This window comes from Struthio camelus, chromosome 1 (genome assembly GCF_040807025.1).
Source record: "Struthio camelus isolate bStrCam1 chromosome 1, bStrCam1.hap1, whole genome shotgun sequence".
Lineage (NCBI taxonomy): Eukaryota > Metazoa > Chordata > Aves > Struthioniformes > Struthionidae > Struthio > Struthio camelus.
Window position 1 is genome coordinate 135,665,811 of NC_090942.1, and position 22,061 is coordinate 135,687,871.

Here is a 22,061-nt window from a genome sequence, read left to right on the forward strand (position 1 = left end):
ATTTCTCTTGCAATCTTCCCTGGACACTGGTGCGCTCTTATGCTGTAGATAGGAGAATTGCATCTGAATTAGTCAATATAATGTCACTGCTCTCTGTAGTCCAAAAGTTGTTATCACCAAACAAAGATAATCCCTATAGAAAGCAAGACTGTGTTATCAATTTGGGCAGACAAAATCTGCTTATGATTTCTTTCACCAGCTTCATAGATTCACAAAGTTAGACTAGGTGCAATGTTCTCGTTTGAGTTCCCGTGTAACGTGGGTCATAGGAGTAGGCAGTTCTTATTTGAATTGCAATTTCTCTTTTTAGAGAAGCCCTCGAGCTAATAAATGAGGTTTATTGGGGTTGCGCCTCAAATAGGGAAAAATCTATCCATCCCTTCCCTTCCCCCCCAAAAACCAGCCTGCATAAATAAAAAAGCTGCTTGTGAAAAGTCATTTTTCCCCAGAGTTGCAAAAAACGCTGACCTTTAATTTTCCCTTCTCCTCTGCCGTGTCCCCCCCCCCCCCCCGCCATAACCTCTGCTGCGGCTGCACCCTGCCCCGGGGGCGGCGGCGCCCCGCGGCCGCCTCCGCGCCCAGCCCGCCCCCGCTCCGGCAGCCTTGCCGCCCCACGGGCTGCGGGTTTTTTGGGGGGGAGGGGGAAAGGCGTTCCTGGCCGCAGGGGCCAGGGCCGAGGCGCAGAGACCCGGCGCGGCCGGTGCATGCCAGGCGCAGCCCCGCCGCCCAGGCGGCCCGGGCTCGCGGCGATGGCCGCAGCGCGAGGAAACTCCCGGGTTTCCCACGCCCGGCGTGACGGCGAGGCGAAGCGGGGCTTTCCCCGGCTGCGGCCCGCGTGGCCTCGGCGCAGCCGGCAGCGGCGGCGCCTCCGCGGGCTGCCGCCCCGGCGCGGCCCGGGGAGGGGGGGCGGCGGGGAGCCGGGGGAGACCCCCGGGCAAGGCAAACCCCTGCGGAGCCGCTGCAGGCAGAGCCCGGAGACCGGCCGAGGAGCCGCCCCCCTGCCCCAAAGCGGGAAGGTAAGGGAAATCCGGCTGGGGATGCTGGAGCGGGGGTGGGGGGGAGGTGCGTGGGCCACGGGAGACCCCCCCCCCCGCCAGGTGCGAGCCGAGGCACGCTGCATCCCGCCTGTGCCCCCGAGGACTTTTGTTTTTTGGGCTACAGCACTTTTTACAGTCGACGCTGCTCAGGCTGCGCTGTTGTTCACATAGTGAGGAACACAGGGGAGGTGGCTGTCGCTCACCGGGGGCAGCTGGTGTCCTCTCATCCCTGAGGACATCCCTCCGCCTCACAACCCCGGGCCGGAGGGCTCGGCCTGGGGGCTTTTCGCCTCCCAAGGCTGCGCGGCCGCTGTTTGCTTCGTTGCCGGCTTCTCTGTGCTTTGGCAGTGTTTGTTTGCTGACGTTTTTAGGCACCCCCAGTCCCTTCACGTATGCTTGCCCTGACCGAATAGCCCAAAGCCTGCTTTGGTTTTGCATGGGCCTAGCCTTAGAGAGCTGGCTTCTCATATTTTGCATCTGTTTCAACCTAGAAAGCACTGTCTGCTATCTGCTTAATTTCTTGCTTGCTTCAGTGAAGGGTGGCAGATCGCTGGCTTCAGTGATGCTTTTTTCCCTCATCATCTACACACCAGCATTTACAACCCGACCTGTTTGGGTGTCCAGTCCATGCACTCCATCTTAATGCCCAAGATGTTTTCTGCACGATACCCACCCAGGGCATATGCATACGGATGCATGCGGATTCATCTGAGCTTGTTCTGCTGGGCACAGACACGTTAGATCGGGCACAGATTTGCTTTAATGAGGCTGCGTGGCTCCCGGATCGAAGCTGGCTCGTGCATGGGCGGTGAGCTCATGTCTGTCTGCCCGTGCCCACGCAGACGGACATCCCTGCAGTCTCAAGCACTGTCCCCTCAGTGGGCTGCGGGTCCCCACCAGAGGCACTGCCTCCATCGCGCTCCTGGACTCGCTGTGAGGGACAGACCTCTCCGGGCCGGACACCACCGGAGATATTTCTTGCTGGATGAGGTCCAACTGAGATGGGCAGGGTGATATTGCCAAGCTTGCTATTTTATGGCAATGTTGTTACTCCTTTGCTACTGCTTCCTCTTCCTCTCTCCCTGAACCTCAAGCCTACAGCATGGGGAAGGGCAAAAGAGAACAATAGGCATACTGGTACATATTCAAAGTGCTTTAAAAATATTACCCTCGCTTAAAATTTGCATATCTATTTTGTAATAGTAATGCTCCAGTAGTGCTTGCTGCTGGAGCTATTTGTCAAATAGGCTTTCCATAAAACTTCTCAAGAAAATGGGACTGACCGGTGACCTCAGGCACTACTACAAAACAATAGCAAACAGGCCACAGCAATTGATCTTGACTGTCAATTACCAGAAGGCTTTATTCACACAGACTCCACCACGTCTTTGCATTTCCTTTGTGTACAGAAAAAGGGCAGAAAAGCTCCCTTTACTTTACTAAAACCAGAAGTTGTTTATGATTGTGTGGCCACCGTGATATTTCCTGATAATGTAAAAACTCAATTCAGGAAGGAAATAATGTGTTGCCGTGCATTGTTCCCTCAAATAATTTGGAGATGACTTGATAAAACATTTCTATCACACCCTCCGGTTAGTTAAGTGTAGTGTTTTGTTTCCAAAAATAGATAGTCCCCAAGTGTCTCTGAAATCTGCAATATGGAGGTCAATTCTCTGTCATACGTAGCCTTGTTTGCAACAGATATTCTGCCTTAAAATTGTCACAGGTTTTTCCTCTGCCTTTTTATCTCCCTGATAATTTTGCATCATCCACAAAGTAGATGCACGCCTGTAATCACAGAGAGATAAGTTTGTAATCAAAAAGTAGCTGGCACTTGTCATTTGGTGCCAAGAAAAGAAAGTTGTGAGGTTGCAAATGAGGGAAATTATCACTTTTATCGCTTCTGGCAAAACTCCCTAACTAACTTCCTAAAGGCATGTAGCTATGAAATAATGAACCCATGCCTCTTGAAACTCTCCACAGAATCACCTCTTTGTCCTGTTTTTCAGTGACATCTACTGTTTTGACTTTACCAGCATTACTGATATTAATTAAACCAGCATTATTCAGTAAGCCAGCTGACTGTTGGGCTCTAGTTGCAAAGAGAGTCACCAGTAATTGCACAAAGCCCGGGAAGGAGCGTGCCGGGGGCAGCTGGGAAATCAGAGCCTTTCCAAAAGGAGCAGGATGCTCTGCCTTGCACTTAGGCTCAGGCACAGACTTGGGTTACTCCTTCCCTCAGTCAGCAAGAAACTTCAGAGGCTTAAAGATAAACTCAGATGGCTGCTAATAGGACTGTTCTGACTCCTCATACATTTCAAATCTACATGCCATATTTCAGTCTTGGGCCTTCTGGGTGTTTATGTCTAATTAGGCTGGAGGGCCTCCAGTTTGAGATTACCTATGTTGCTTGGTGCCCAATTTCTCTATGTGACGTTGGCAATAAAGCAGATTACTGTGGGCTTATGTGCAAGCAAATTAGGGCCAGATGTAAGCATTCTTGTAAATGCTACCGCTTTTTAACACTGATTGAATTCCACTGTCATCTCGTTCTTTTTATATAAAGTGACAAGTGTGCCGATTACAGTATATTAGTAACTAGGGATATGCTGTAAGATGTAAGGCTTTTAAACACTTCATCTTTTCTTCCTTATTGGTAGGGAGAAACCATACTGCTTTAAGACAAACTTTCCAGTTCTGGATTCAAGTAATGAAACACAGGAACTATAGATAGCTCAGCAGTAAATGTTTTGGATTTGTTCAGGTTTTCTTAAGAGCACAGACTAGAAAGGATAAAATGGAATGCATAGCATTTGAACTGATGTTTAGCACTATTGAAGTACCTTTTCATTGCTTAGGGCTGCTATTTACTACTGCTTTAAAAAAAGTGCCTGCACATTATAGGGGAAATAGGGAAAGACTGCTATATCTGTCACCTCAGCCCTCGCTGAATAAATGAACAAAGATCTTAATTCTCCAGACTGTTGCTCCTGTGACCTTGTAAGGAATGCTGGATGTGCTCTTAGAACGTTGTCTCTGCTTTGGTCAAGCTAAAACGTGAAATTTAATCCCAGTTGCAGTGAACTAAATGATAAAATGTATTGAACAATGGTTTCATCTTGGATGTCATGAGAGCTGAATGCATATCATGCATTATTATATGAATGCATTCAAAGGCAGAAGCCACCTTAAAACGCACCTTAAAAATATTAAAAAGAAAGGTAAAAATGTGATTTGAGAAAGGCTAGGAGGCAGGGATGAAAACCAAATACTGAAGTATTCTTCTAAATGAATAAACCAGTTTTTCAGAGTGATAGCAACTATCTACAAATCTCCTGATACTTGGCATCCAGCACTCTTACATAACTGAATGTAGATTTTAAGTGCCTAACTTTAGACACCAGCAGATGAATATTTTAGATTAATAGCTACAGAGATAATGCACTCCAGAAACATCAGATCTCACAATCATAATTTGTGAATATCAGAGTTATATTTCAGAAACGCTGTCTTTGAAAACAAAATTCTTCATGACCTCATTAGGAGGACCTAAGAATAAGCATCTGTGACATCCAATCTCCTGTTTAAATATAGATCTTATGAGTCCTTACTTCAGGCCTCCCCTTTGACAGCTCTACAGAAATGTTCTGACAGTGAGATGGTGAGGAGCAGTGTGTATGAAAAGTAAATATCTTCCACCTGTCAGGCTCCCAGATTTTTGCCTGTGATTGCACAGCTGACAGCGTCACTTTTATTGCTTTGAAGGGAAAAGATTACAGGTGAAACCTTGATACCCAATTCTCGGATTTAGATCATACGACATTAATTAAACAGTTTCATATTTTAGAATGCTCTAAAAAAATCAGCAACTCATGTTTGTAGGACTTGGATCCACAGTAAACTCATTATTCTTGACGTTGCACATATTATGGAAAAGAAAGAAGACTGCCTGGTTGTCAAACAGTGTAGTGATCTGTACCTCCAACAGAAATGTCATGCAGCCACCCTTTTATAGGAACCTTTTATATTTAAGGAATTTTTTTCCTCTATGAAAGTGCTGAAACAGCTGGGACAGGCAGTCACATTTGAAATCTCTCTGCTTTCGTCTCGAGAACACGGAGAAGTAACAAATGAGCAGGTGCTGGGTGCTTGCAAGAGCAGCCACAGAGGCTTGGTCCGGAACTGGAAGCGGAAGCGGGCACATCTGTCAGGACGAGGCCCCCCCAAGGCCTCTCCCTTCTCAATTCCCTCCCCTACCTTCCTAGGGCAGGGGGAGGCATAACCTTGAAGTGTCTTTGAAAGCTGTGGCTGAACTTCATAGTGTGAACCTAGACCTATTTACGAATACAGTAGCGCATTCTGGTGTATCATACGTTCGTTCATTTTCATGGAAATCAGAGTGACTGCTTAAAAATGCAGCGTGCCTTCACAAGAGGCTGAGCTACTCTTCATCAGAAAACTAATACTTTAAAACCCCATTTTTATCCAATAACATCCCAGAGATCAACATGAATCTGCAAGTGTTAACTTTGAAAAGGAATCTGTTTTATGCTTGGCTCTGACGGAGGAAGCACAGGTGTTCCTGTGTCAGAGAGCAAGCTTTGGAGACCTCAGAAACTACAAGCCTGAGTGCATCCAGTCTTCTCCAAAATAGTTTCCTGTTACAGGAAATGGTTTCAGAAATATTTTTAAGTAAATCAGACGTGTATTCCCAGTGTTTCAAAGGAGACTGTAAATGCCTTAATAAGTTAGGAAGGCAATAGCCTCATTTATCAAAAAGATAACAAGAAGAACACAGATGACAGAGTTATCAGTATTTTTTGAGGAAAAAGCTTGTGGTAGGAGGAAGCAATGTAGGGCCATGGGTTAGCGGCTTGTCTTTTAGTCTCATAAGAGTAGCTTGAATTCTAAGACATCATTTGAGGAAAAAATATTACTAGAGACCCAATCTGGACTTAGTGTGATGCTACAGAGGAAATGCAAGTGCCATTTTAGGCTCTTTTTTGCATATAAAATTGGAGTAGGACCATGTGGCTTGGATATATCTATTTTTTTCCAGCTCTTTGTAAAGTAGTTGTAGCTGCAGCTTGGCTGTCATGTTCTTCCTTTGATTGGAAGCTGACCAAGAGGAGGACTGGCAAAACTGTTTTTCGGAAATCTGGACATTACCTTGCTGCTTTGGGGCCTCTGCAGTATTAATAAACCACGAATACACTTCCTGGCATTTCTTTAACCACGTTGTGTGGTTAAAGAACAATCAGTGTAAGCCTTCAGAGAATAGCTGTTGCAGAAGAACAGAAAGCACAGTCCATGGAAATCTAGTAAATGACTCCTTTGCTAAAACAAAAAGGCTTGTTGGATCCCTCCATGGCAAAAAGTCCAGGGAAATGGTGTGAATAATAAACTACTATTAAAAAATAAAGCCCTTCCACTGTGAAAGCTTTCATATGCTGATTAAGAACCTCTTTTACTCACTTGATCTGCATAGGATATTCATAGAATTTTGTGTCTCAATCTTGAATTTATATTTAGGGATCTTATCTTGAAAATGTTATATAAACTGTCATAGATAGTGTGTATCTCAGCTGGCAAGAGCCAAGAAAGTAAGTGTAGATTTACCTGGGATGTCTTTAACTTTCCTTGGAGAGGGGACCATGGGCAAAATGGCTCTGTTGTATATACGGAGAACCATTAAAAAACATGTTCTATGGAAAAAAAAAAGCTATAGGATGAGCCAGGAGTCCATCTGGTCCATGCTCTCACCCTGTGAGGAGCGGAGCGGCATGGCCACGGTTAAGGCAGTGACAGCCAGAGGCCCTATCTCTGCAGCGACCCTCATGCTGTTACTGTAAAGTGGAACTGGACAGTTAGGCTCAAGTTTCAGGTGAATTTTTTAACAGTGAAGATGGGAACTCTGGAGGACACATATAAGGCTTTTTCTTTATGGTGTAGTTCTGTATTCAGTATCATGATTTATCTTTCCAGCCTACTAAAACTGAAAGTAATGAAGCTGACCTGCTTGCAAAGGGCTTTGAAATGACATGCCCGGAGCACCAGGACTAGTATCTTTTTTGAATCCGAAGCTGCTGTTGTATACACTAGACCCAGCTGATGACACCACTAAATACAAAAGTTGGGACGTACCCAAGTGAAAATGCACAAACATATTTCTGGTCACACTCTAGGAATATATTAAGAATACTTTTCAAAACTCTGATGATAAATTCTTTCTCGAAAAGAATTTATTTGCATTTATAAAAATGTAAACAGCAAATCTGACCATCCATGCTTGTGTTTAAAAACGAGTTTACAATTTTTTCTTATGACCATAAATATGCTTGCATTTTTTTCCTATTCCAGGTGCTGCATGAGAAGCCTACCCTTTATTCATTAATATGTTAAATTCCTGCCTTCAGCCTCGAGCATGCACAGGCTATATTCTCCAACAGCTGCAGTAACACTTAGGAGGAGCTGTTTTTTAACATCTGCAAAACTCTCTCTTCTCTGAAAGCTTACCTTAAAATGCCCCTTTCTCTGCAATATATGTCACCAATTAAATCTCTTGTATATGCCAGTCACTTCCCAGCATGCTTAGAAAGAAGTTGCGGTTGCTTTCTTTTGCTCTTCTATGCATTTGTGTTGAGCTGTGGTCTCCTGTTTTACATTTGGATTGGAGGTGCATCTGATAAAGGGCTAGCTATTATTTAAATGAGACTTAGCATAATGAGGTCTCAGTTGTGTGTCCAGGACTGAAGTCTTTTAGGTGTTACAGTCTACAAATTACCATCCTTGTTGTTTTTTGTCTTGCTCTGTCTTGCCAAAAGAATGAATGTGACTGTAGTCAGGACCATCTATTTCCTCCCTGAGAACGCAGAAGTCTTTTCACTGTTCCTGCTGTACATATCTATATTCCAGTGACCCGCCTGATGGTAGTCATTATAAGCTCATCTGAGGAGACTTCTTCTGTTCAACTGCTTAATATCTCTGGTCTGAAGATACTGATTATTAAGGAGTCTTCATTAAAGATATTGATTTAGATTATCGTTCTGTTGGTTTGCAAATCTAATTGTTGAATCAGTTGAATCTCTGTAATCACTGGTATCTTTCCAAAGACATTGGTCATAAGTGGCATTTAATGAATATTTATCATTAACAGTTCTCTTAAATATGATCCCATTTCATTAACCCCAAGCTTAATTAGAATCCCAGAAAGGACAATCTAATCTCTGATTTGCTGTTTGAATAACTGCACCAATCTGCCACAACATAAATCAAGGTTTTAGCGGAGTAACTCAACAACCTTGCCTTGTTGGTTTAATGATTAAACATCTGCTGTGTTGAAGAGAGGAAAACGTTTCATCTTACACTTGCAGCTCATCCAACAGCTAGAAACTGAATATGTTGACTATCAGTGACTAATAGCTTAAAGTCCTGCTTCCGTGGCACATTGCAGTTGGCAAGAGAGGACTCTTTCCTCTTCGAGGTTCCAGAGAAAAGTGTGACACTTCCTGCAAAAAAATAGCTAAAGTAATTTTCACTCATTACTCTAAATTATATATACACAGATGTACACCTCAAATAAACTTAGAAATGCTATTTTAAATTTGAACTTAGAAGTTAATACAAGATATATTCTAAAACTAATACTATCAAAGACACAAAATTGCTCAGAGTTATCATTTGTTTTGTTAAATCTCAATTAAACCCAGGCACGGCTTATATTCTTTTTACTGTCAGACGAGAGTGTGCGATGTAATTGGCATTGTGTGATACCGCAGTACCTAAATCGAACCAGTAATGTGCGTTACTCCCATGCAGCAGGGTAAGCCCTGCCGGCTTCTCCTAATGCGCCCCCTTTTCCCCTGCCCCTGGATGCAGCACACGGCTAGGGGTTTTGGAGGAGCTTGCTAGGCTGTCCCTGGCTGGCAGCACCACCTGCGCCTACTGCAGATTTGACTTGTGAATGACCAGTCTCAATTAAATAGAAATACATGCCCATGGCATAGACATACATGCCAAGTGGGAAGTACTAATTAGGAGCTTTCTGTTAGGTGTCTAGAACCTAGCCACAGATGCCTGAGTATTCTGTTTGAGCAGAAGCTATTTATGGATGACTCTTAAGTGCAAGCGCTGACAGGATTAGCAAGACGTACAGTATGTGATACTCTGCCCTTTCCACGAACGTCAGGGTGACATTGGCAAAGAACTCCAGTGAGGTCATAAAAATATTCTTTCTTTCCAAGCTTTAAAGATCAGCACTATTTGTCATGGAGCGAAATGGCTTGAAAGTTGAAATTCTGTTCCCACAATTGTATTTCAGAAGGGCTCATGAATCTTGACAGACTTATGAGTGATTATAAGCAGCTGAATGAAAACAATAGGGCTGCGATAGCCATGGGGCATGGCTGGGCTCCACTTTCAGTGTCTCCGGGCTGCTGAAGCTTTGTGTGGCAGGTAGCTACGTCAGTGCAGAGCTGCAGAAGGAGCTCAGGCAGACGCAGCTGTGTCAGTCACACCGTGGCACATTTGGGCTTCAGTTCTGGCTATTCCTCAGTTGTTCAGATACTTTGTCTTAAGAAATGTGTTAAATAAAGTTAGCATGTATTATTTAAGGAGGCTGAACTGTGTCTTCCCATAATGCAAATTCACGTCTAAGAACATGCTGGCTGTCATTGCTTTAACCCCAACCCACTCTCTTAGTTCAGGGAGGCATATGTTGCCAGCTCAAGGCTGTCTCAGAGAGAGGGAAATACAGATGGGTCCATGTGTATGTGTGTTCATATATATGTTTAGAGCTGAATGTTGTATTAATATGAATATAATTTACTGAGGTTAAGATAATTCCTGGAGATGTTGCCTATACCTGAAGGTCTTACTTGGCTAAGGGGAGAAAAACTTAGAAGGGGATGAATTTTCTTGATGCCAAGACTTTACTTTTTAAAAGATGAAGAGATGATACAGGAAGGTGGAAATAGGATATAAAAAAGAAAAGTGGTTAAATTGTTGATTGTGGTAATTGAGGATAGATTGATGAATAGGAGAAATTGCTTGTAATTTACTGCCCATTTACAAATTACGGGGGGGGGGGGGGGGAAATAACCATTTTGCAAAACCTGATATGATAAAGGCTCTTTTCTCTCTATAAATAACTAAAACATAATGCTGTTGTGTAATTCCATGTAACTGAATCAAAATCAGTAAAACATTTTGCTTCTTTTTTTAAGTTTAGTTGCCTTGGGGTAGAAAATGGTTCCTGATGTCTCCCTAACTCTTAATTAGCATTTCTATTAATATATGAAGACCTACTCTGCACAATGGAATACTGTAGTCTAAAATCTATATTTTAGAATGATGCTGTCAGATAAATTTCATTATATGGAATGACAAACTAAATAGTTAATTGCATTGGAAAGACTTTAAGTTTGAAGATTATTGTAGTATTAAATTACGTGCGTGTAATTTTAAAGGAAATAGTGTATTGATTTGCAGAACATTGAAAAGATTTGACTTTTCTAAAAAACATTTCTGGAAATGTATTGCCTATGGCTAAAGAGCTGTTTATGTACAAAATCTTTCCTATTCCATACATACTAAATGCAGTGTGCTCTGTCTCTAAAGATCTTTTGTGACTTACTGTTTGATCTGAACACCGTGTAATGAAGAGTTCTGCTTGTGATGAAATTTTGTGTAATTGAAAGCCCAAATGAAAGTAGATGCGTACTGAGAAGATGCTTAATAGGGAAAGAATAAAATGCACAAGCTATAAATGAATGTGCACTCTGAAGTTAGCATATAAGGAGCTTTGTATTTGTACAACCTCAAATGCTAATTTCAATGAAGAAACCAGAAAAGACGGAAAGGAATTGCAGCTACTGTCATACTCAAAAGGTCTGCATGACAAAAGGCAAGTGAAAGAAAAAGTAAAAAGTCAGAACACCAAAGAGATTTTTTTCAGGAAAAAGGAGGCTCTTGCCAGGCTAAAAATAAAAACAAAATGCAGTGAAAAATTACTGGCCTTTAGAAACTAACTACTTTAAATAGCTGAGGGAATTTAGTAGTCTAACAATACTGTACAGGTGGGGAAAGAGTGTATCTTATTTATTGTATTTTAATTTCTATGTATGTCAGTCAAGGTACATAGTTTTCAGAAAAAGAAATGTGATCTGATTATCTGATAGTTCAGACAAGCCATTATGACATATAATTTGCTGATATTCATGACCTAGAACATTTCACTAAGCAGCTGATATTGTGAGGAAGAATAAAAGTTGTCAGTTCAGTCTCCTCTATTGCTATTAATATGCTGGTAAAACTAGCAGCAAAATAGTAAGAAAGATCTACAAGTGGGACTCTTGTTATGATAGCCTGGAATGAAATCGAGAAGTGGATGAGACTGGATTTTTCATCATCCTTGTTCTTCAAGGAGATATTCTCGTGACAAGGATTTGATGAGAGGAATTGTTAGACTATATCTGAGCAGTACTATAGAGAAACATAATAGTTTGTGTCCTGAAGTCTCTGAAGAGAACTACAAGACAACAGGATTAACTATCATAGTGGATTCGCTCTGTAGGCACAGAAATCCTTGTCTACATGAATGGAATAGATAATTGATGGAAGAACAGATAGTGCAGACTTCAAGAGCAGATTAGTTTTGCACTTTTCTTTTTCTCATTATAGCCTTTGTCATGAAAATGGATATACTTTATGTCATTTTCTGTTCTCCTTACAGTCATTACATTGGAAATGTTATCACTTTTGATTTTTCAGTTTTTGCAGTCCTAAAACCTGATATAATTATTTTCTCATAATCTATTCTCTGTTTCAGTGTCTTTATAAAAAAATTAACATTGGTGGGGTATGGTAAGAAATTATATTCTTCCTCGACAAGTTAAAGATGGTATTGCTTGAAAGAATAATTAATTATCTTAGGAAGCCATTTTCATTAAGACCTTGTTTTAACAGCCTGTTAAGCACAAGAATGAATACTGATGAGGAATTTTCACAGATTTTGAGACAAGAAAGCGCTATATAGCTCTAGTCTGACTTTCTGCATGAAAGATATACAGTAGAGTCTTCCATCTAGCCCTCTATATTGCTACAGAGTCATCTAACTTTGATCTACCAGTTTCAGATGGTAGAGATCTAATATAAGCCTTTGGGGGACATTCTGATGACTGCTTATTCTGATGAAAAGCACTGAAATTGAAAGTAACTGGAATAATTTCCTGCTGGTGGGATAAGTCTCCATCACTGGCATTAAAAAAAGTTCAAATCTTCAGTGAGGGACACTAGTTTCAGTGAAGAATTAATTGAGAGATTTCCTTTGGCTTCTGTTATACTGGAGTTCATCAAGTCATCTCCTCATGTCATAAATTCTCACTCTTCAAAACATATGCTTTATTTCTAGATTGAAACTGTCTAGCTTTAGTTTCTTGTTACTGCACTTTTTACAATTTTTTTGTCTTTTATAAGATTCCACATCAAAACCATGAGCCGGGTTGTCTATTTTTGGTGTCTGTATGATTTGTAGGAAGCACAGGTTTGTTTGTCAGGTCACTGAGCACCTTCAGTTCCCATCCTGGTCGGGGGTGGGGGTAGGGGTGTCACAGCTTTCTTAATTGCCTGCAATTGTTAAAAAATATTAATGGGATAAAGATAGAAATGAAAGATCAGTGACACTGTTTCTCTTCTCTAACTTAAGTGATGATAACTAATTCTAAAAACTGTGTCCTTATTGCGCCTGGAATGAATCTTGACTGTGAGAAATACAGCTATGGATATATAGCTGATGGGCATCTGAATGGTATTTCTTAAAATTTTGTGTTAATCAGAGTAACATTCTATGTATATGAGCTCCGTATATATGGGTAGACCTCAAGCATATTAGAATCCATCTGTCTCAACGAAATGCTTGCATTCAGCAGTACTTACAAACTGTACAAATTCTGGCTCTAGAGGACTACTGATTCCTGGAATTTACTGGTACTCAGTTGATTTGTTGTTGCTGCATTGTATAATACCTACATAGATGTACCACAGAAAATAATGTATCTTCCATTCATATCATATGGTTTTTCTGGACAGGATGCAGTATCATCTACTGTGATGTAACTTTTCCACATCTGTCTTCCAACAAACTGGTTTATATGTTCATTTTAGTGCCTGTTAAAACCAAGCCTTAAAATGGCTTAAAATGGGCTGCCCCCTTTTGGAGACAGTCAGACTCTGTTTCAGTGTTTTTTAAAAGCAATCCTGCGGAGAAATACCAATAATCTAAATACAGAATCCTGAGCAGAACAAGGCACTGCAGTGCAGAACATAATTCATAGAAAGCATCTGACAATAGCATTTTTGATGATTCATTCTCCTGACTCAGACGGCAGAGAGAGAACCAGGCATGGGAACAGTGTATTTTTGTAATAAAAGAATGAGAGCTACAAGGGCGCAGATGTTGTGATGACCCTGGGAATGATAGCTGTTCATTCTGATGTCCCTACTGGACAAGGCTGTAATGGGCAGGGAAAGGGCATGGAGAACACAATCAGTAAGGCATTGAAATGTATGAATACAATATAAACTAATGAAGTATATGGGAAAAATGTCTAAAAAAATATAGCTGATGACTTTGTAAAATAAGTTTGGCTGTTAAAGATAATTTCAGTTTTTCTAAGGCGTGCAGTATTGTGTGACATCCTAATTTTTTAATATGTTGCTCTGTGCGGTGGGGATGGTTCTGCAGGGGGTCTGTTTTCATAGTGTTGTATCTTGTGTTTGGATTACTCTATGACTAATTGAGGTGAGGTCTAACTTAAGCTTTACACATTGCTGAGGTTCAATAAATTCTCTTCTCCCTGTGAGCAATCCCATATATGATATTATGGCCTCCTCTTTCTGCTTGGCACGCTGCTGTCATGGAGCTTGTTGGATCTTGGTAGCTTTGTGACCTTCTATCTCTTTGTCAACTTTAGTTAAAACTAGCCTGCACTTTTAAAAGTTGTGGAGCACGGGGACAAAATGTTAATGTTCAGACAGCCCTGTTTCTCAAGGAATCCAGCTTAAAATGAGTGCCATACAGAATCAGTATAGCTCTTGATACCAGGATTAAAATAGATTACCTTTAGAAGAATTGTCATCCAGTGCAGTCTTCCCAGGGAAGCCCCTATATGGGAAGTTTTCAACTTGAACTGGGGGGTGGTCGGGAGGGGATAAAGAGGATGCACTATGCCTGTGCCTTACACAGCCTGTAGGATAGTTCACGTGGTCCTGTCTCAGATGCCCTGCAGCCCGTCCCCCAGTGCATGACAAGTACGTATCTAGTGACATGATGAGTCTGAGATTATAAGGATCCCAGAAGCAGAAGAATCCCTTTTGCAGTGCAGCCATGGCCATATTTTCACTCTGAAGCCCTTTTGCTGTTGGCTTCTAAGGAGATCTTGAATAAGAAGGTGGCTGGGTGTGGGCCGTACAAGTTGCTGTGGTGGTAGTGCTCTGGGTATGGGCAAGAAAGGTGCGTGGTGCTGCACAAAACCTTTTCAGTAGGGCCACTGCTTCCTTGGGCCTCCCATGAATGTGTAGTGTGGTGTGTTTGTGCATGCGAACCCAATTCTGGACCTACTGCAACGTGCAGTCTGATTGCAGTGGTGGTGCACACAAATTCTGGCCAAGTGATGTGGTGCAACGATGGCATATGTCCTTGCCTTGCCGCTGGAAGTGGGGTGGTGGCTTGTTTGGCCAGGGAGATCCGGCACCAGTTTTATGGACAGATGCTTCAGATGAAATGGCAGGTACTGATATTTTTGCTGGCTGCTGTCCCTTTGTGCTGGCCTTCAGAAAATGGTGTGAGTTTATTTTTGTCCAGTGAAGCATGGGAAACTCTTTGAAAGCCAGGGAGAGCGGGGAGAGTTGGGGCGATGCTAGTTTCTCACCAGCTTTAATTTTCCCACTCTCTCTGCTGCCTCTATGCATTTATGCACACTAACTTCATAAATGCATGGCAGTCTGTAAACTTTACTTTGTCTTTCCTTTAAAGATGGCTTATTCTGGCTGGGGAGTCTTCCGCAAGTCTACATGAGTCACAAAAAGTAGCAATATGCTAAGTTAAATACAGTAAATGATTTATCTCCTCTCCCTCTGGTTTGTGTTTTGAAATGTACGCTGCGCGGTTTGATAGCTTCCTACCACTGCTGCCAGGCCACCTGTCCCGCATGGAGTCCAAGGCTTTGCCTCCAAAAATACCGCTGCAGCTCAGACAAGCAGCTTGGCAGTCATGCCTAGGGAAGACCTTTAAAATGACGATCTCGTAACGCCACAACGGGAGAGAAAGATATATTACACATCTGACCTGACACTTCAGAACTATAGAGCTGCATCTAAAATTCAGAATGAATTGATCAGCCTCTTGTAATAGGCATTGTGTGGTTTAAGAATAGTTGATACAGTGCTACTGCTTTCCCTGATATAGACTGATTTTTGTTTGTTTGTTTTTTAATCAGTGACCCGAGCTATTAGCATTGGTAAATTAGGGTTTTATCCTGTGCCATTGCTTTTTCTCTGCTTACTCTTTCTTCTTCAGCTCTTAATGAAGCTGTTAGTGTGTAGTGCTGTATGTTGGCTGTGGGCAGAGACTTCGAAGAAGTAGGTTAAATGAATACAAACGATTAAGTGAGAGAGATCCGGCTCTCCAGAAGTGGAGTTGCCTCTACGCTTATGTAGCTGTTGGCTTGGGTTATAGAGACTGTGCCTATATGTTTCCATATCCAAGCTAGCTAGCTAGTGGCAATCGAGAAGGTAGCAGGGAGCCCAGGGTAGCTGTACGCTTGGTCAATGCGGTAGTTCAGTGGGGCCGCCACAGCTTGACATCTAAGCTAGGCAACAGCCCTCCCACTGGCCCATGTGAGCTGGCATCACCGTCACTGTGACTGCGGGCTCTCACCTTTAGGTGAGCAACAAAGGGAGAGTAAGAGAAAGGAACGACAGACACTTGGGGTGTATTTGTTATAGGAACTGATGTCGTTGAACTTTTTTTCACTGCGCTGCAAGAAAAAAAATGCTATGTGCGATGATTCCTGCATAGCTGTCTTGTCCTTTGACAACAGCATCATCCGGTATGCAACGGTGGGGCTTCGGGGATGATAAATCCTCTCCGGTGTGCTATGCAGAAAGAACTGCTTTGCAAGCCATTAGGATGGGCTGCACGATAGACTCTGGGTCAAGACCAATATTTATTGAGCGCAACGTGGCAAAGCCGATCTGGAAGTGCAAAGGAGGGAAGAAAATAGGCTCTTTCTGTTTCAGATGTGGGAGGCAAAACTACTCAAGTTTCTGCCTACATGCAGATAGAATAAGCAAGCATGTCTGTTAAAACAAAAGGTCCATGTTACTTGTTTGGTTTTAAGAAACTTTACACCCTCTCATTGAAAGGAGTCCTTAGGGTAAAAGGAATGCAGTTGTGACTGTTTAATATTGTTGGCTTCTCTTTCTACTAAGATTACATAATTGCTGTTTTCCTGGGAAATGAAATCATGGAAATGAAAGACTAAATTCATCGGAGCATAAGCGGGCACAACTTTGATTTGAGGCACCTGTCTGTGCCAGTTTGGCACTGGAAATGTAGCATCAAGACGGGTATAAACAAGTAGCATAGGAATAATGGAACACCTGGCATTGAAATGCTGAGGTGTAAGAAGAAACACGTGACTCCCCATGTAAAATTTTAATTTCTCTTGGTGAGGGTGAGGGCAGCATCAGGAGCAAGTAAGGTGAGTCTGCGCAGTAGAAATGGCAAAGGGTTTTGGGAAATACACTTGAAGAAACCCAACAACCCACACCTTAAATGAATTGCAAAGAGCGAAGTGAGCTACAACCAAAGAAGGGAAGCTGGAAGGCTTTTAGGCCTTTCCTCTGCCTCGCCTTAGTAATTATCTCTTGTTTGCAGAGCTTCCATTAATTGGAATGCATTTCCTAATGAAATTAGGCTGGCAGCCAGTATTCAAGTCTTTTTACTGCTAGGGAAAATTTCTTCTTTCAGCAACTAAGCCATTGATTTTTGTTTGTGTTTTCATTCATCATGAGACTGTTACGTGCCAAAAATTCCACACTCCGTCACATTGGCTTGGACAGTGTGAGTTATTTGATTTATTCCCTCTCTCCCCTCTCTTGAAAGCTGAATTTTACAGCACAGCCCCATTTGTAGTTACTTTGTCTTATGGTTTTTCTTCCTTTGTTTTTTTTTTTTTTTTGAAACAGTTGCCCTTCCCTTTAACTACCTATCTGTTGGGGCATCATAAAATGCATGGCAGTGCAAAGACACAAAGAATCCCGAGAGAAAAAATCTAAGGTTTCAAAATCTTGATTGAAATGACGTTTATATTACGGGATTTCTAAACTTAAAAGGATACTCAAACTTGCCTAGTTTATTAGGAGCACAGAAGCTGGGCCATACTGGTACAGAAGAGTACATGTCCCTATTTCATTCTGAGGAGAGATCTTTGACAAAGCAAAAGTGGTACCAGTATTGTGCACTGAGCTGAAGGGGACCAAAACTCAGTTCAGACTACAGAGAGTCTTTGAACTATGTTCTGCTCATCTCTTTAAAGTAAGCTGGCATTGGAAACAACAGACTGCAGCATTATTTGGATATAGTGTCTTCTTCAGCTTCTTCTTCAGCCAGGCTGGAACTAGGTATTGCTCGCAGGTGCAATGTGAGGTGCAAATGGCCTTGTCTATCTTATTCTGCAGGATACAGTTTGATGTATTGCAAAAATCTAAATATATACCTTATCCATCAGGCTGAATTACTTTCAAGAATTAATCTCTCTGCTACATCTCCACTACACATGATATATGTCTGTACTGATCATCCTCCATAACAAATGTGAACCTTATAAAATGCATGTAGCCATTTAAAAATAGACTTTACATAATTGATTTACCGGGCTCCTTTCTCATTGAGCACATCAGAATGATACCAAATAAGGCTGAAGATTAGAAGGAGAGAGTAATTCAGGGATCTCCAGCTCAGAAAGATCAAAAACATGAGACTGGCTTTAAAGTTAGTTTTTAAAAAGCAATATGCTTAAGCTTCAGATTAGTTTCTTTGATGTTTGAGACTTAAGAATGCACTCAATTTACCTTTACAGGTTTGTCTCAGCGCACGATAGCATAAATGATTGTGAATTAAATCTTAGCCACCATCTCCAGGAGCTGGAAGTGTAAGGTCAAAACAATATTTAGAACCTTTGACTGAAATCAAGAGAGGAAAAAACAGTGGAATTCCCTACCACTTAGGACGTTACTGCAGGTTCTGCGACAGTGACATTATTTTCTTCAATTTACTAAAGCTTCTCTGTGTGTGAGTATTAGACTGTATGCATGCATACAAACTGACACAATTAGTGCTAGTTATTTAAATGAAATTAATTTTCTTGTGTATTTTAATTCTTTCTCCTTATAATTCAAGTAGGTTTATTTCCTATCCAGAAAGCAAAGAGTGCAGTAGTAGTCATCTTTAGGAAACAGACTCTTACATAAGTCTGTGAGGACCCCCAAATACTGCATTAATATATGCATGTATTAATATATGTATGTATTAATATAAGTATGTGATATACTGTAAATTATGTATATAATATGTGTATATTCTGGATAGTGTGAAGAATTTAATGTTGTTCCCAACACACACTTGTGGTGAAAAACAAATTTGGCTTCCTTTAGCTGCTGGGTTGAGGCTATGGCCTGTTTGCGCGGGAACAAGAATATTGTATATATAGAGTATACGTGCAGCAAGAAAGACTAATTGACTAGTTTAATGGGATGTTCAACTGGCATGTTTCATGGAGAGACGCAGCCCTCAGGTCAAGATAGAGATGCTTCTGAAATTATTTGAATGAGCAACAAAAGTTTTAGGGATGTCCTTCACAGGCAGATGATAGGGAGAGAAAAAGGAGTGTTACAGGCAGTCTTGTAAACCGAAAGAAAGAAGAGCAGACATATTTGCATCAAGTTGTTGTAACTGTCCTCTCAAAACTCGTAATAAAAGCTTTCACACTCTAGCTGTGTAGATAATGACTCCTAAATTGCTTTTCTGAAACAGTGTGATTATCTACTACCTAGTGTACGGTATCAGAACTGCATCAGATTTTGCAGCAACTTGAATGGGCTTTTGGTCATACATTTCCAAACAACTCATGGTGTTTTCTTCTAATGCTGGCGTTTATCAAACTCTCCATAGCAGTGCTATCCAACAAACCGTGGCTCTTCTGTGAAAGTTGCAAATAAAAGTCTTAGTCAACCAGTTCCTCAGGTTATTGATTACTAACCAGCAAGTAGTCCTCAGCACACCTTCTATCTATAATCAAGAAGCTATTTTATTTATTTCTTTGCATTATTCACTTCCTTTTGCTCTTGGTATATTGGAGAGAAGCTAGCAGGCTCTATGTCATCGCTGTAGTTTCCTGAGTGTTATAAAGCAAATTGGCCACCTCCTCTTCCTAAAACTGCAGCAGCAGGATCAGAAAGTGGCATCAGCCTTTCATGCATTGTTTCCCTCTCAATGTACAGCCAGTACCTGACTATCTTTCTGTTCCCAGTAGAATGGCCATAGAAAACAGGGTGATAGATGCAGAAGGAAAATAACTGTGGGAGGAACATGCAGTATCTGAGAGATTGTAGAAAAACATTATCACTGGGGAATGTGCTGATTTATGGTATTGAAATGATCAGCTCTCTCTTTAGAGTTTGAAATTCCATGACTACTGACATGTTTACAAGAGCAATTTCTGCTTTTTGCTATGGCTGCATTGTCCTTATCTCACATATGTTATGAATAAATATGCGAGAAGGGAGAGATGCAGTTTTCCTAGTTTGGAAATTTGGCAATTTGAATTTCAAAAAGTAAGGGATTAATTTACACAAACAGTCTTAGAAGTTCATGATTTAACTGTAGCAATGGGCAAAAATTTAGAGGGAGAGGGTAGTTTTTTTTTTTGCATTAAGGTAGTACCTTCATAGACTAACTAGCAAAAGCCTTGTCACGTCTGTTTTTCTGCTGAGGCCATGCAAGCTGATGTGGTCATCGTATGTGTGTAAACATTCGATTTCTCTAGGTGAGCAAGTGAGGAATATAGTATCTCCAGTAGAATATGCATGAAAGAAACACAAGAAGAGAGGCAGACACAAGCTTTATGACATAAAAAAGAGAGAAAAAATGAAAAAAATACTTTTTTCCTTATCGTAATCAAGTTGCGAAATCACTGTTCAGAAAAAAAAAACACTTAACGGGAAAGAATTGCAAGTAGAGACAGTCAACTCGAGATAAAAATTAGAAAGGAGGTAAGGGGAACTATCAGCTGTTTAAAAATAGACCACTTAATTCTCAGGCAGGGAGAACCAGAGAAGGAGACACTCCATAGCGGCAGCAGAACACAATCCCAGAAAGTGAGCTGAGTTTTATGCCAAGAGCTATGTGACTGATCCTTCACTGGAGGTCATCCTAGAGCACCTCTGCCATTCCCTGAAATTCCTTGGGGCATCCCAGTTTTCCTTCCATTATGAGGAAAAAAGCACAGAAACATTGAGATTTCTCTCTGAAACAAAGGTACTGCAGTCACCACTTAGTCACCACTCAGGTACTACAGTCTGCCTCAGTCACAACAGCACAGGCAAAAGAGGTGTCCTACCTACCTAATGTACATTACTTGAAATGTAGATATACTTGTATGTAGCTGTCTGGGGCTGCTTGTGAACTGTGGGTGTTGGTAGAGGCCAGATATTAGCCAGATATTAGGAGACAGAGTTAGGTTATTTTCCATTTCTGTTGGAAGAGGCTGGGAGACTTTTTCTCATTTGCATCAGAGGAGCATCCACAGCCTAGCGTGCACTTCCTACATGCATAGCAAGAAAACACCTTTCACAAATACTCACAAACTATACAGGGAAACAAACGTAAGCAGCAGATACTTGAGTTAAGAAGACGTTATATACAGCTGATGTGCTTTCTCCTTGCTCTGGTGTCATTTATCCCACACTGGCAGATAGAATACATGACACATGAGGTGAGGCTGAGGGATCTGAGTTTTTCATCCTGAAGAAGACAAGGTAAGGGGAGATGATCTACTTGCTGTCTTCAGCTGCCTAGGGGAGGTGATGATAAAGAAGAGAGAGTCAGAGTTCTTGGAGGTGCACAGCAAAAGGACAAGAAGCAACAGACATGAGATGAAACATGGGAAATAATTAGACATAAGGAGAACAGTTTTTACCACAAGGGCGGTCAAACACGAGCAGAGGACCACAGAGGTTATGCAGTCTCCATCAAAACTTGACTCGACAAGGCCTTAAGGAACCTGGTCTTATTTTGAAATTGGATCTAAACTTGGCCTTTGTTTGATCAGGGGTGGTGGCGGTGTGGACGACATGACGTCCCTTCCAATTTAAATCAGTCTCTATCTAGGGAAAGAAGACTAGTTCACACATATCTGGGGAGCAGCAGACTGACCTGTGCTAAGGAGGAAAGTATGAGGACAGTTCTCAAAGAAGCTATTGGATTGAAGATAGGAATCTTGTTGAGTGGAAAACAGAGGCTTGAGACCTGTCCCAGGACACCTACAGAGAACTTAACAGTGGTTAGGCTATTGAGACTGATCTGTACGGCAAGCAGACTAGTCATAATATGTCATTCCTGTGGTTTGTCTATCCTGACCAAAAAAAAGGGGCATGCGCGCTGCACAGTGATCATTACTATTATTAATCTATTAGCACAGTACCCAGCACACCTGTGATTTGCACCACCCACCTAGTGCCCTCCCAAGCAGCTCGAGCACCAAGAGTGGCCACCCTGTTTGGAAGGGTAAGATAACTCAGATGTATCGATACAGCCCAGGCCATGCTAATTGCTCTCAGGGCCAGTGAATGGTCCTGTCTCATTTTATTTGCTGATAGAGAGAGAATCATGGTTTCCTTGTGTGCTCAAGTCTGTTCCTAGCTCTTGAGCACAGCTATAATCTGTTTGGAGCAGGGTTATCTCTT

General features: G+C 41.7%; 1 long non-coding RNA gene across 17 annotated transcripts in view; it reads left to right on the forward strand.

Annotated features, from left to right (window-relative positions):
* Positions 1 to 882: 882 nt before the first annotated feature.
* Positions 883 to 22,061, forward strand: part of LOC104137987 (uncharacterized) — a 235,779-nt gene continuing 214,600 nt past the window's right edge. For all 17 annotated transcript variants that reach the window (XR_011136084.1, XR_011136088.1, XR_011136096.1 and 14 more), the window contains exon 1: positions 883 to 1,016. This is a non-coding gene — a long non-coding RNA (uncharacterized lncRNA). The remainder of the gene's footprint in view (positions 1,017 to 22,061) is intronic.